This window comes from Lasioglossum baleicum, chromosome 8, assembly GCF_051020765.1.
Source record: "Lasioglossum baleicum chromosome 8, iyLasBale1, whole genome shotgun sequence".
NCBI classification, from domain to species: Eukaryota; Metazoa; Arthropoda; class Insecta; order Hymenoptera; family Halictidae; genus Lasioglossum; species Lasioglossum baleicum.
In genome coordinates this window covers 11,211,665-11,226,595 of record NC_134936.1, presented here as the reverse complement: position 1 = coordinate 11,226,595, position 14,931 = coordinate 11,211,665, and the positions used below count along the sequence as shown (strand labels likewise).

General features: G+C 39.7%; 1 protein-coding gene across 1 annotated transcript in view; it reads right to left on the bottom strand.

Moving 5' to 3' along the window:
* LOC143211333 (uncharacterized) overlaps positions 1 to 13,907 on the bottom strand; it is a 104,155-nt gene extending 90,248 nt beyond the window's left edge. The window contains exon 1 of the mRNA XM_076428869.1: positions 13,537 to 13,907. The gene's annotated coding sequence lies outside the window, so the exon portion shown is untranslated. The remainder of the gene's footprint in view (positions 1 to 13,536) is intronic.
* Between the last annotated feature and the right edge of the window lie 1,024 nt (positions 13,908 to 14,931).

Genomic DNA, 14,931 nt, shown 5'->3' with positions numbered 1-14,931 from the left:
CCAATACAACCCCTTTAAGGTGTAAAATTTCAAACTTTGATAATTATTCCTTTGAGTGTTTGTTACGGTGGACCTATGTACCAAATTTCAATCTTGTATATCAATGGGAAGTACCCAAAAGCTTTTGATGATCTGTCCGTCAGTCAGTGACAAATTTAGCGATTTTTTGAGGTCCTATATCTCGGAACCTACTAATGTTGGAAGATTAATGTTTTGTCAATATCGAGACATGATAGCATTTAACAAGTGTACGAAATTACATCTCTCCGTCTGCCTCCAGTGCCGAGTTATAAGCCTCTAAAAAACGGCCAAGTTGTTTCGTGTAAAAGAAGGTAGTGTGAGAACTTGGCTGGTGCACTGCCGTGCACCTAGATTTACAAATCTAGCGCGATCAAATAAAAAGTAACAGCGGAAAAAGGCAAGCTGTTCTGTCTAGCACGAGACGTCAGCGTCATCCAATTTTTAAGTAGATATCGCATCAAGATCTTAGCGAAGGTCGGCCATGTCCCGTTCGGTACAGGTTCGCTGCAGGTTATTTTCGAAACTGCCGGCTAATCCAGGCTGCGCTCCCGTAGAATTGAAACGAATATCCAACGGAGATCGATTCGCGGAACAGAAACGCCGGGGACGCGCTCTTTAAACGGCAAAGCTGAATTCGTAACAGGGGCGCATCGATAAAATTCGTCGCGTTATTTACGAGGTTTTTATTACACCTATGAAACGTGTATCGTATATCCGGCAGCGTCGTGCGCGCGCCAGTTCGAAAAGCATTCCGTAATTGATTAAATTCCAAACGAAAAATACAAGAACGCCAGAGACGCTGCGGGGTACGAAAAAAAAAAAATATTTAAAAAATGTCGATCAAGAGGATCGACGCGTGGCGTTTTTTGGGTGCCGGATACGTGTGCGAAAGCGACGCTCGCAGAAACGAGCGGGACGCAGAGAGAGTTGGGAAAGCATATCCGCGGCAATCGTTTATTTTTATTCAATATATCCCGCCGCCGGCAATGAATCAGGAATGAACGATCTCTCTCGTTCGCTCTCGTTCTCTTTCTCTCTTTCTCTCTCTCTCTTTCTCTCTCTGTCATGGCAAAAATACGTGGCACCATTCGGTCACGGGCAAATAGAAATAAGAGGGGCAACCGATGGTGTCGAGACAACGCTCGTTAAAGAGCTCGCGATACGGGACGACGACGCACAGTGGGTAAAATCGACGTTCTAGCTGTTCACGGGCTAAAAACTCAAAGTCCTCATATCGATTTTTAACGAATGCACAATGTTTCTTAGATGTCTATTACATTCGAAAACCGAGAATAATAATTAAAGCTATTAAAAACTCTCGTTACAATAAACGTTCAAAGATCAAACTTTTTCAGATACGATATTATCACCGAAAAAATTCCTTGTCTTCATAATGATGTCCTGGAAAACCTATCGAAGATTAAGTGACCAATTTTTTTTTATATGAAGAATGTATATCTATGTTGAGAACGCACCAGGAACTAAACATCATTGTTCATAATTTATTATAAAAAAAAATATATTTAATCAACTAAGGAAAATCGTCGAAGTTTTTCACCTTTGACAAGGGATAAAGTTGTCATCCCCGGGGATCCCCATGTTCTGACAAAGAGTGGAACATTTTCGGCAAGATCTCCTCTAAAAGATCGTGCAAAATTTAGATCCAATCATAATCCATCCCCCGAAGTTATGATAGTTTAAAGCGTCGCGTGACACGCGCACAGTGGTGAGTTCGATCGAAATCGTGGCCAAATTATTCATTATTCACACGAGTTTTCAGACATTTTCGGTGGTGTGACAAAAAAATGTTTCATATAAAATGTAATCAGTGCACAGTCTTCTACAAATCTCAATACAAAAAAATTCAATAATTTTTTTTTTAATAAAAAATTGTGGTCACCTTGATTTTATTTATTTATAACTATATATTTTTTATTCAATAATGATATAGCTGTCGCCAAGGACGAATCCAACGACATATTTAATGTAGTCTTTATGTATTGAAATAATGGTGAAATAGGCGTGAACACGCAGTTTTCAAATATTATTCATTATTCACACGAGTTTTCAGACATTTCCAGTGATGTGACAAAAAAATGTTTCCTACAAAAAGTAATCAGTACAGTCTTTTACAAATATCAATACAAAAAATTTCCAAAAAAATTGTTTTTCAATCAAAAATTGTGATCACCTTCATTATTTATTTATAACGATATATTTTTTATTCAATAATGTTATAGCTGACGGCAAGACGAATCCAACGACCTATTTAATGTGGTCATTATGTATTGAAATAATGGTGAAATAGGCGTGAACAGCTAGAACGTCGATTTTACCCACTGTGCGACGCGCCGACTGCCGCGTTGTTTCTATTCACGACGATCCATACGCGCCGGTAATACTTTCTCCACCCTTCTCTGCATACGGACAGCTCTCGATCCGTTTATTGCAACATTGAAAAATGTCGTGATCCATTTTATGCGAGCTACAGTAGCCGTTCTAATTTTCACAGAGACGCGTGCTTCCTCCTCCCGGAACGAGAGAATTTTCGACCGTCTATCGACTAATCTCCTCATTTTTGCGCGCGTTCTTCCCTCGCGAATTTATGAAATATCGCGTTAAACTTGTGAAATATGTTTCACAGAATTTTTCCGCTACCTCCAGAACGTGATGAAACTGAGTTTACTTGTGTTTATGCAAAATTAAAATTTCCTACCGTAATTGCAACATACTGGAGTGAAATAGAACGATGTACTTTTTTAATCATTTGGAAATTAATATAGCGATTTGATAGTCTTTTTGCGTTTCTCGTGTTCTTGATCATAAATGCATAAAATCCAGTCTAGTTGTGGTCCTCACGAATTAAAAATCTGTAAACATTTCGTTTCAATATGTTTTTACAGATTAATGTATTTCATGTGAAATTAGATGCTTCAATGTCTGATTGAAACAGAAATAGTTCATGATCAATTATCATCTGTCAGTCGGCCAATGTATTTAATCCACCATTTTGTACAGAGCCATGCTACAAAGATAGTGAAAACTGTCGAAGAAAAAGAAGTCGAGCTTTAAATATGCGTGATTCCCAAGTGGGAACCTCAATTTACAGGCTAAGTAGATTCAACCAATCCGGCGATATTTCCCGAAGAATTATTCTTTCACGCAACGAAACACAGATACTTTAGAACTATTTCGATCGAGAGTGTTGCAGCAATAATTCCATAAATCGTTGCAGACCGTTATGAAACTCGCCGAGTATTAAAACCATTGAATTCTCGCGAGAAATAATCCGTTTAGCCTTTCGTACAGCGGAGCATAATCGAATAAAGAAACAAAAACACAGTGCCGGATGAAAAAGTGCAAAATACGGTAACGCTACACCAGAGAAGCTGGATTTCCAGACTGCAGTTAAAAAACATTTTCCAGCGTACGTAAAATAAATTTCGAACTTCCGAGCTGTTTTTCGAAAAAGTTTTCGAAACCTGCTGCAGGGAATATCGCAAAAAATACCAGCGAAATTTTCACGGGGACACAAAATTGGATTGTCCCTTTTCGACAAATTTTTTTCGACACGTTCCCGTCTAGCGAAAAAAAATGGATATAACAAAACCGAATCACCGTTGCGTTGGAGTATTTACTTCTGGGAGTCCACTATATTTCCGAGGGAAATAAATGTATCTCGAGTGGTCCTGGAGATGTATGATATTCTTGGTGAGAAAATTTCTCTGCGGCGAGAGAGCTACAGAGTAATTAATTTAGAATCTCATAGAGAGCGAAAGAGTGAGGCTTCAATGATATTAAAGATACCGTGTCTTCTTTCTAAATAGTGTTTAACAGGATCCACCACGGTTTCGACCATTTACCTCGGGGGGGGCTCGTCATTAATACACGTCCGTACAATACCGAATTGTGCAATTAGCACTGTTTACTCGTCTTTAAAAAGTCAACGCACACCACGCAGATTTACGGTCGTGTGCTTTTTATCCGCGCACACTCCCTAATTTCCGGCGGATAACTACGATGAAAAGCAGCGAGCGAATGGGGTACGTTTTAACCATAGAAACGTATTTTTACTATTTAACGTTGAAGGGCCTCCGAAACACCGGAGGCGATTCACGACCTTAGAAAGAAAGAGGAAATGAGAAAGGAAAGAGCGCACCTCGTGGATTCATATTAACGAGTTACCTTCAGACGAAACTCGCGAGCGGTATCCAACGCTTTTCGTCTTTATTACGCGCGGCGCGTCGAAAGCAGCCCGGAGAGCCGGAACATGCTCGCGTTTCAAAATGAAAGCGATAAGAGGAACACGTGTTGAACATGATTTCTCACCCTCTTCGAATCATCCTCCACCCGTCTCCCTTTGTCCCTGATTCGCTGCCCCTTCTTCCTCCCCCCACCGGTGTGATCTCAATGTATAAATCCTCCCCCGTCCAACACTCTGAGATTCGCTGCACCCTTTTTGCTCCATTTCCTCCCGTCTTCGGCCGTTTCTTCCCTCGATCACGATGACCCTGTATTTTCGGAGAGTCTTCCCTGCCAGACGAAAAAAATCGCTGTCTTTTTCCCCGCCGGAAACGGATTTCACCACTCAACTATCGACACCGAGCGTTGCGAATCAGTTTTCGAACACGTTCACAACGTATACTCTTGCAAATTGTATCTGTAGGACGTTATTATTAGACTGCGGATTTTATGCATTTATACAGGGTGAGTCACCTAACGTTGCCACCTGAAATATCTTCGTTGTTTTAAAAGATACGTAAAATGTCTGAAGGACAAAGTTGAATGGTGAAATGGGGCTCATACGATACTAAAAAAATTTTTGTTTTTATGTATGTAATAAATAACAAAAAATGTAATTTTTTTAGAGATAATGAAGATAAACATTATTTCTTTTTAATGGAATGTTCTGTTTTTATACCATAGATCGATAAGAGTATCAAATTCCGAGTATAAAAGTGTTGACCTTCATAAGTCCTGAACCTAACAGTTAACGAGATATTATCCAAAGAAAAAAGAAAATTGTTTCGATAATATATCTCGTTAACTATTAGATTTAGGACATATGAAGGTCAACACTTTTATACTCAGAATTTGATACTCTATTGATCTATGGTATAAAAAATAGGACATTCCATTTAAAAAAAAGAAGGTGACCTTCATATCTCTAAAAAAAAGTTACATAAAAATAAACATTTTTTTTTGGTATCGTATGAGCCCCATTTTCCCATTCAACTTTGTCCTTCAGACATTTGACGTATCTTTGAAAACAACAAAGATATTTGTGGTGGCAACGTTAGGTGACTCACCCTGTATATTAAGTTATCAATGTAACTCTAATATAGAATTTTTGAATCTAGGTAGAGTATGTCACCTCCCAAAATCAATTTTGTGTTAGCTGGAGTGAGCCAAAGTAGGGAATTTTTAATTGATAACACTGAATTACTGGACTTTGGATTAAAGAATTTATCTGTTAAAACTACTAACGATAGAAACACCTTTTCATTTGGTTTCTAGTTCTTTCAATTGACGAAGAAAATTATTTTAGGCGAAATAAGAATTTTGTTCAATCAATATATTATGGAAAATAATTTTGATGAACAGAGCTATGTTCAGGCATAGCACTACGCTATATTTTTCAGCACTGCTGTATTCTCAATAAATCGATAGTGCACAAGCTGGGAAATGCAACCGTCAAGTATACAGTGCATCGAGGTAATATTTAAACTGCATTATACACAGAAATAAAACGAACAGTGCATCTATTTGTATGCACTTAACATATGCTACAACGATATAATGAGCAAACATGGCCAGCTAATAATTTTGGGGGCAAAATATGATGAAAAAAGATATATTTGACTGCATAAAACCATAGAATATTGCATCCGATTATTACAATGCGGATTTATTTCTTGCGAACGATGGAAAAACAACATTTTGCATAATGATCCGCAGTAATTAAATTTAATTACATTGTCAAAATTTCTACAAACTATGAACTCACAAAAATCAGCAGTAATTAATGGTTTGCGAACCATTATCGTGTAACAAGAGCTTATTTGCGAGATTATTACTGTTGCTACATTAATATGAATCACCATTAAACACCCTCTGAACCATTTTCTTTTAGGTTTCCCACTGAAACGAGAAACTAGAATTAAAAGAACACAGTATTCCCGAGTACGAAAAGTAATAATAATTATAATCATAATTATTTTAATTACCTTAAAGTACACATTAACCTCGGAAAAAAGACAAGCCATATGCTCTATAACTCGATGCACGCACGCATTCGACTCTTTCAGTTAAAAATTAACGTGGAACAGCATTTCCAGCGTAAATACAGAAAGAATTGATTTCCGATTGAAAGTTTCTCGTTACGTGGCCGACCTGACTCGAGCTGCGTCAGACATAAAGGAACCGCGAGAGGCTCTGTGCGCATTAGATTTCAATTAGAAAATTACACGTGCCCGATGGAAGGTACGAATAGCTAACATCCCAACCAGAAATGCAGGGTATTCGGCGAGCGTGTAAAAGTTATATACGCGGGAACCGTGAAGGGGGATGGATGGTTTGTAGAAAAGGGGTTGGTGCAGAAAAGAGAGGGGGTAGTGGCAGGAAAGGGTTGAAGCAGATCGGAAAACAGCGAGGCGTTCGAGGAAGGGGTCACGGACCTTCGGATCGTTCTCAAACTTTGCCGGTGCTCGTCAAATACGTTCCGAGGCTGCGGCGTCTAACTTGACTAATTGGCTTCCTGCTGGAACTGAATAATAATTGAATAATGGAATATTGAGAGCGCGAGGCTACGGTTCCAGGAACGTGATTCCCGCACGCCACCGGGAAATCGCGAAACGATCACGCGCTTACACCGAAAGTCTGCTCGAAAACCCGATTAATCCTAATCTCATCAACTCGTTTTGCTCAAACACTTTTAGCCGGACGCGGCCATTGCACGTTGCACAAACAATTGTGACTTTTATGAAATTTTCAGAGTATGTATAATTGGTACAGACCTACAAAATGTATTTTCTAAATTTTGAATGGACCCACGTGAAGGCCCATATACAAAACTGTAAAAAACAAATTTTATTATACGGGGTGTCCCACGTAACAGTTTTCACGATTTTTCAATCAAGTGCTTGCGATAATCTGACAAAAAAATATTTTAAACAAAATTCGATCAGTTTTCGATTAGCTATACATTGCAACAAAAAAAGTTGGAAAATTTTCTTTTTTAGTGTTGTTAAGGCCATCTTCATTTTTTTAAAATGGTACTTCAAGGTCATCCGAAGGTCATGGTATACTAGGTCGTTGAATTCTCTTTGATACGGACTATAATACTGCCAAGTCAAAAATACCAAGTGCCATTTAAAAAAATTAAAGTGGCCTTGACAATACTGAAAGAGAAAAAAATTTCGAACTTTTTTTTATTGCAATGTATAGCCAATCGAAAACTGATCAACTTCTGTTGAAAATCTTTTTCTGTCAGATTATCGCAAGTACTTGAAGAATCGTGAAAACTGTTACGTGGGGCATCCTGTATTTTCTGCAATTTTTTGAAAATTTCTTTTCGTACAATCAATTCCTAATTTCTCAAAGAAAAATTCAAGTTGCATGATTCAATATTAAAGAAGCCTTTTTAAAAATGTCCGAATATTAACCCTTCACTGCATGATTTTTTCAATGGGGATGAAAAAATTGAAGGGTCAGTTTTTTTGCTTCATTTAAGGGAAAATATTTAAAAAAATTAAGACAACATTCTATCAAATTAGATAAAATGTGTAGAATAGTAAGAAAACATTCTTGGTTTACTATATACCAGATTGGTTAACTGTATCAGACATGATACACTATGCAGCGGATAAAATTCTCTATGGCTGTTCTTGTGGCTCATCCCTTGCAAATTTAAAATTGGATAACTGGCCATTGTTAACACAAATTGTACCTCTATAGGTACCTCGACCAGCAACGTGATTGTAGAGAAACGTAGACGCTATTAGAAGGATGGGGTCAGTATCCAGCGGTTGTGATCATAGAGGAACCTGCACTGCAATTGTGATTATGGAGAAAACGGGGTAGCAGGCTATGGTTGTGATTATAGAAAGAATGGAATGCTGTGATAGATTTATTGACAGCTTTCAACTAACGACGTAGGTGCACTGAGAAAAAAATCCTGTCGAAACAAAAAACAATATATGTTGATTCAATAAGATGTACTATTGAATAGTGCCAATATCATATGAACTTATTTTAATATTTAATACTATTGAATTTCAATAGCAAAACTCATTTCCGCCAATCATATAAGCGAATAGCGTGACATCAATGTTTTCAAAAAAATAAGATATGGCCTCAAACCAATTCCAGTATAAATCAATACATTTCTCAAATTTTTTTAACAACATATCTGATTGAAGGAAGAAGAGAAATATTACGAATAATAATGTACGGTATTGAATCGAATAATATTTTCAATCATTTCATGATAGACAATTCAAATACATCACGATTTGCTTCTAAATTTCATACTATTGAAAAGAATACATTGATATTCATCGAAGTAAGAAAATTACAATAACACGCGTGTTATTGAAGTAACTACTTTTTTTTTCTCAGTGTGGAGGCCTTGTACTTGTGCTCATAATCAATAATAAAAATATATGTGACATTATTTACAGGAAAAAACAATTCCTGCTTTTTCAATTTTCGTGAAAAATTTCTCATTGCAATTGAACGCATGTATTTGCAAAAATCCACAATTTACACAATGCCTGGCCAACCCAGTTTCGCAGTTCTCCATTGAAAAATGTAAATACGAATAAAAATCTACAAGTATAATAAAATTCTATTTGTTCGGTCTGTGCTAGAAACTGAAAAATTCCCGCGGCCCTCGGCACTATCGCGATATATAAAATACGTAAAAATAATACACTATAAAATTCCGAATGTACTTTGGAATAATTGTCTCTCGAACATAGTTCGGGAGAGAAAGAAATTGCAGCGGCCGTGAAACGTGCCAAAAATTTCCGCGACGCTATTCCGGCCGGTGCGTTTCGGTTTTGCCATTAGCCGAGAAATCGCTCGAATTTTCGGCGAGGGGATCTCGCGATTCCGTGCACGTACACGAAAAATAAATTCATGTAGCTGTCGGCTGTCCTGCTCCGTCGTCGTCACCAGTAGAAAACGATGCGAGACTGGCGCGGTGGGTTTCTGATTCGCAGGCGAAAAGTTGCCGCGAGTTTTCGCGGTTACGTGTGCGAATGGATCGCGTAATGGCCAGGTTCGACGAGCCGCCATTAACACCGAGTAATCCTGAATCGGCAATCAGGGATTGAAAACCGTAATCGACGGTCTGGGCCGTCGACGTTTGACGGACAAGGAACGTTTTCGCTGAGCCCACGGAAAAAAAGCGAGACTTCCGGCCCCTTCTGGGAGGGACGGGAACATCAAGGGTAGAACGTGCTAAAGGGAAAGTTTCCGAACCCTCCGTTAACCGTATTTTTTTTTTTTTTACCTAACTATGGGACCTTGTTAGCGTGCCCGTGTACTTTCTTGGCAATCTGATTATGATTTGTCTCCGGTCCTTCGCGCGAATCTTTAGAACAATGTCTTCCATTAACGTTTAAGCGGATTTCGTTCTTCCGGATTGCGTTCTGCTCGAAATAATTGGAGGATTAAGTTAACTAATTTCTTCGCGGAGACGTCTAACATTGCCCGTTCGCGATTAGTCGGCGAACTTTTTGTGCAAACTCGTATTTTCATAAACAGATTCCATCCTGGCCAGGTAAAAAGTAATGCGAAAACAATCTTCCCCGTGGTTATCAAGCGCTGGAAATATCGACAAGCTTCATATTTCCTCAGGAAAATGTTGATAACGATTTTAACGAAGCTTCCCCGTTATCATATTTAACAATTTTCATTGGAGAACTATTCTTATATTCGAAATAATTGCGAGCCAAATAATTTTAGTGCACAAAAGCAGCCGCAGTGCAGTCGCGATGTTTCTTATTGTCGGACGATGATTCTTTACGAACAAACGCGTCGAAAGTCAGGGGAGAATATATTCATATGATTCTTTGTTTCTCGGGTAATCTCCTTTGAATATTCATGCATTTCGACTTACATAAGTGGAAACGGTGCGCGATGAACAGACACAGCCCCGCCAACCCATTTAGCGGAACAACCCAATAAATTTTCAAAGTTAATTGCCTAAGAAAGCGAAGCATGAAAAATTTTGTTCCAGAGCTCTGGCTAATTTTTCGTCCATTGGAAAATTTCATAAAGCATTGTTCGTACGTACAGTTACTCGAATTAATATTCGGACGTTCTAAAAAAAGAAACGATAACCTTTTAATATTGTACTATACGATTTGAACTTTTTTCGGAAGCTAGAGCAATTAGTTTACTACAGGATGTGAAAAGAAATTTTTTCAAAAAATGCAATTGATCAGAGAGTTTTAGAAAAAATACTAAAAGTCGTTATTAATTTGAGTCACTGTAGTTAAAGAATTACCCAGCTCAATTGAAATTAGTATAACTTTTCATTGCACGTTGAAAATTTACTTTGTCTAGTAATAATTAACATTGCCGTGCGCAGGATTACAAAGTTTGGTTATATATTTACCATAACGATCCGGAATTTTGGATTCCGTTTGAATGCCTGGAAACGAGTTAATGACTATATATGCTTCATTGAAATGCATTTATTATTACACATTTTCCATTGAACAACGGTATACCGAAACCAGCCACAGTACTCACGCGAAAAACATACTCCTGTTTTATTATTCCACAAATGGGAATATACAAACTCGCAACCGCAAAACCGACAATGGAACATTAATTATACAAATGACCGTCACACAGTCGTCTAAAGAAATGCAATTTACTATATGGCCAGCTATAAATAATTTACTGGAACACATTGACCTTTACCTGCCGTATCCAGGCCATCAGGAGAGATAGGAACGTACAATTAGAATTATTCGTTCGAAAGAGAGATAATATATTTAAACAAATAGATTGAAGAATAAACGCTTTCTTTAACTACACTATAATGAAAGTACGAAATGTATAATGCAAATTTGAAATCGTTTGTAATGTTGTAATTGTTCTCCTTTGTTTCGGATACAACAATCACATTCATTAAAACATTTCATGCAGGAGGAATAAGGTGCAAACAAATGCTTAAAATAATGACTCGCAAGAAGAGGAGAAATCTACAATGAAAGACTAATTGCTGTACACGCTTCTCTTAGTTTCTTAAAAGTGGAGCGTCAGGAGAGAAATAAAAGGTTAGTACCGTAACTAGTTAAATTATAAATTACGAATGATAAATTTAAACGTTTTACCTGACTTTTTAAAATTCCCAACAACGCTTAATGGTATAAAGAGAATTATTTTACGTACGACAAATTGCGTAGAATAACATTTTCTAACAATGTAGCCTTCTCCTAACCAATTCTAACCAATTTTTACAGTCGAAAAGTTAGTAACTTTACAGATGTAAAATGTCCACGATGTTAACTTTGAACGCTTTTACTATCGACGGAATGTCGGTCGGTTAAAAAATGTTACAACGATCCGAATAAGTGGATGCGGCACGAGTTCCGAATCGTAACTTTTAATTTTTTCTAAAGTTACTTTACCGTGTGCGAGGTCCCGCGTTATCGTTGTGGAGCAGAATTCGTTTACGATTCACTAACTATGGTCGTTTTTCCACTCGCACCGCGTCCAGCATATTCCTCTAACCTTCCCCAAACCGATTACCACACATTCTGATCAACGTACCATTTTTTTCACAGACATAAAAATTCGCTTTTCACTGGCCACTTAAAAGTACCTTCGTACAACCTTTTTTTCACTGACAAAAATGCTGTAATCTGCCACGGGGGACGCATTTATATTTTTTACGGAGACGTGCATCCATTTTAGGAAAGTGGAATTTATCCGTTTCAATATGGACTGCGAATGTTACGATTTTTGTATGATTAAAAGCTGACATTACTCGAAAATTATGCACTCTGAAAATTGACATATACTCGTACAAAGAAGCATACTAGAAATTTCTCAAGAAAATATTTCTGTAATTTCACTTACTCGTTTTCAATTCGATAAACAACGAAATACATTGAATGAGATCCTACAAAAGCACAGTGTCACTTTCAGTAATTACAAACTGAAGGACACGAGATCTGATAGCGAAAACTGTACGGTGGACAAACGAATGAACGCTAATTAATGCTGTCCTACAGAAGTATGCTTTTACGACTCCAGTACACGTAAAATGAAAAGTTCCATAAACAACTTTGATGCAGCCGACATGTCCAGTTTCAAAACTTAGCACTGAAAGTTATCAGGGAGATGCAACAGCGTTCACGTCTCTAATAACCACAGAACGAAAAGTTTCAAAGAGCATCCGACATTTTTCTCAGTAAAAGTGACGAGGGAAGAACGAGTTGCTGAATAGAACGTTCAATAGAAAATGATGACTGCTTGGGAAAATCGTGAGTTTTCCTTAGAGCACGAGGAGGGGGGATCGCGTTCGAGGTGGCTAATATCGGCACGTGACTGCGAATAATTTTCGCCGGCGTCACCGGCAAAAAGATCGCAACGCCGCGTCACGTTCGCTGCCGTATGAGATATTGCTGATCACTCGACGATCGAGCTCTATCGAGGATCGTTTCAATTTCCCGTGCGTCGGCCTCTTGTTCTCCGTCTCTTCGGCTCCCGGCGAATCATGACGGACGGGCCGGGTCGGGTCGGCCCGAGAATAAGAGAGAACGAGAGAGCGAGAAAGAGAAGGCAGCGAGCTGCACCATTTTTCTTCGACGCGAAATTACTTCTCGGTCCTTAGCAAACGTCGAGTCATTGTTATCACGCCGGCCGAATGACGTGACGGCCCTGCCTTTCTCCCGAAGAGCGAGAGAGAGAGAGAAAGAAAATCGAGGGGCGAACGTTTCCCGATCTTCGATTCCGTTTTATCGTTCCACCCTTAGTCGCGAAATAGACCAAATAAAACCCTTCGATCCGATTTATCCGAGCCAGCAGCGTGGTCTGACCATGAACGTCGCATTCTACTTCGAGCGACCACTTTATCCGGTTTTTCCACGTCGAACCGAACGCGGTCGCATTCATTTTTTAGAAACGACTCGAGTCAAGTGAACGTCCGACCGACATCCTCCTCAATCATTCACCCGACCCGTCGACCGCAAGAGACGAGCGAGACACATACGCGAATCCCCGAAAACCGACGACTGCACAAAATTACCAAGCAGCTACTCCGTCAAAATCCTTTGTGACCGACTAATCGCGTTTATCAGCGGGATATGACGGATACGGCTCGGTAGAATAACACCGATAATCGAATACGGAGCTCCTAAAATACGATCGAAATTCGCCGGAATCCGAATCGTCGAACTCGGGGGAAGGTTCGCGAGAGAATGATATTTCTGTGTGCCTCCGTGAACGAACCCGAGGGGCTGCGGCTTCGAATATTAAACCTGTACGTACCGGCAAGCACGATGACACTCGAAGAACATCCTTCTCTTTCGACCTCAGACCTCGGTTGCCCTTTGAGAACGCTCTTCCGCTGGGTAGAACGGAATTCAATAACAGCTCCTCCTTTCCTCTTGATGGTGGAGAGAGAGAGCAGCGGCGCGGCCGAGTCTTGTTTCTCGCGCCGGAAGCTTTTCCTAGGTAACCAGAACCAAATCAAGCACACCAGCACAAAAGCACAAGTCGAAAGCAGATAGAGGACCCGCCGAAGGGATCGAACCGAATCGCCTCGTGTTACCGGCGATCGACGACCGGTCGTTCCACCCGACACGTCTCCGAAGGCGTCGCGACGCTCACTGCGGAGACTCCGCTGCGTACCCGCCCTTATAGCATCGTGTTGCGCTCGGCACCGCGCCTCCCCCCCTCTCACTCTCTCTACCCGACTCACTCCCTCCCGGCAGGTTTCCGTTCCCCCACCCGCTCTCTACCCGGTCCCGTTCTCTCACTCCACACCCTTCGTTTTGACCCTCTGCGCCGTACCGCGAACCTCGCAACCCCTTCCCGACCAGGCAGACGACCCGCCGCCACGCTACGCCGTCACAGCGCCGCTCTACCCGCCTTACACGATAACGCAAGCGTTCTGGAATAAACGTTCAAAAGGCCAGCCGATGCGTTCTTCGAGTGTGCTTCGACACCTCGTGCGCGGAAATTGAACTGCTTCGCCGAACCAGTCCGAAACTGCTCCCACCGCTCGCGTACTCGCGGCACTCGATCGTGCGCAGCGCTGTACAGTGCGTGGAAAAGCCCTTTTTCGAAATTACGTTACTCGAAAATTATGGGTGAGAAGAGAAAATGTTTCGAAAGATAGTCGTAGGATATGGAAGATGATAATCCCAACAAAAACATTCTGTAAACAGGAGCCAAGTTCTTATGGCCGTAAAAAGTTGTGAGATCAAACAGAATACGGCCGAGTTCGTTAGCTTAGAAAAATAAAAATAAAAATTAGTTAAAAAGAACGCTATTTAATTTTTAAAGAGTCACATGGAAGGCTAAATTATTCAAACTTGGCCGTTACTTTTTAAACCAATGGCCCTAAAACGTGTTAGGTAGCGTTAATTCGTTATATTGTCAGCTACAACATTACGTTAACGAAAATATATCATTCCATTTAAAAAAACATCGATAACCTTGAAATCTCATAAAAATTACCTTGAATTTTTTTCCCTTACACCGTTATATGTGGCCCTTCAAACAGTGTAACTTTGTCCTACAATGTTTTTTTGTACAACGAAAAGTAACGGAGATATTTAGGTGTCCTGCTTTATCGAATTCACCCTGTATAATAGAATGATGATAATATTTCGTTGACGTTGCAGTAAGCATGAAAAGCTCAGCAGAATTGAATCTGTA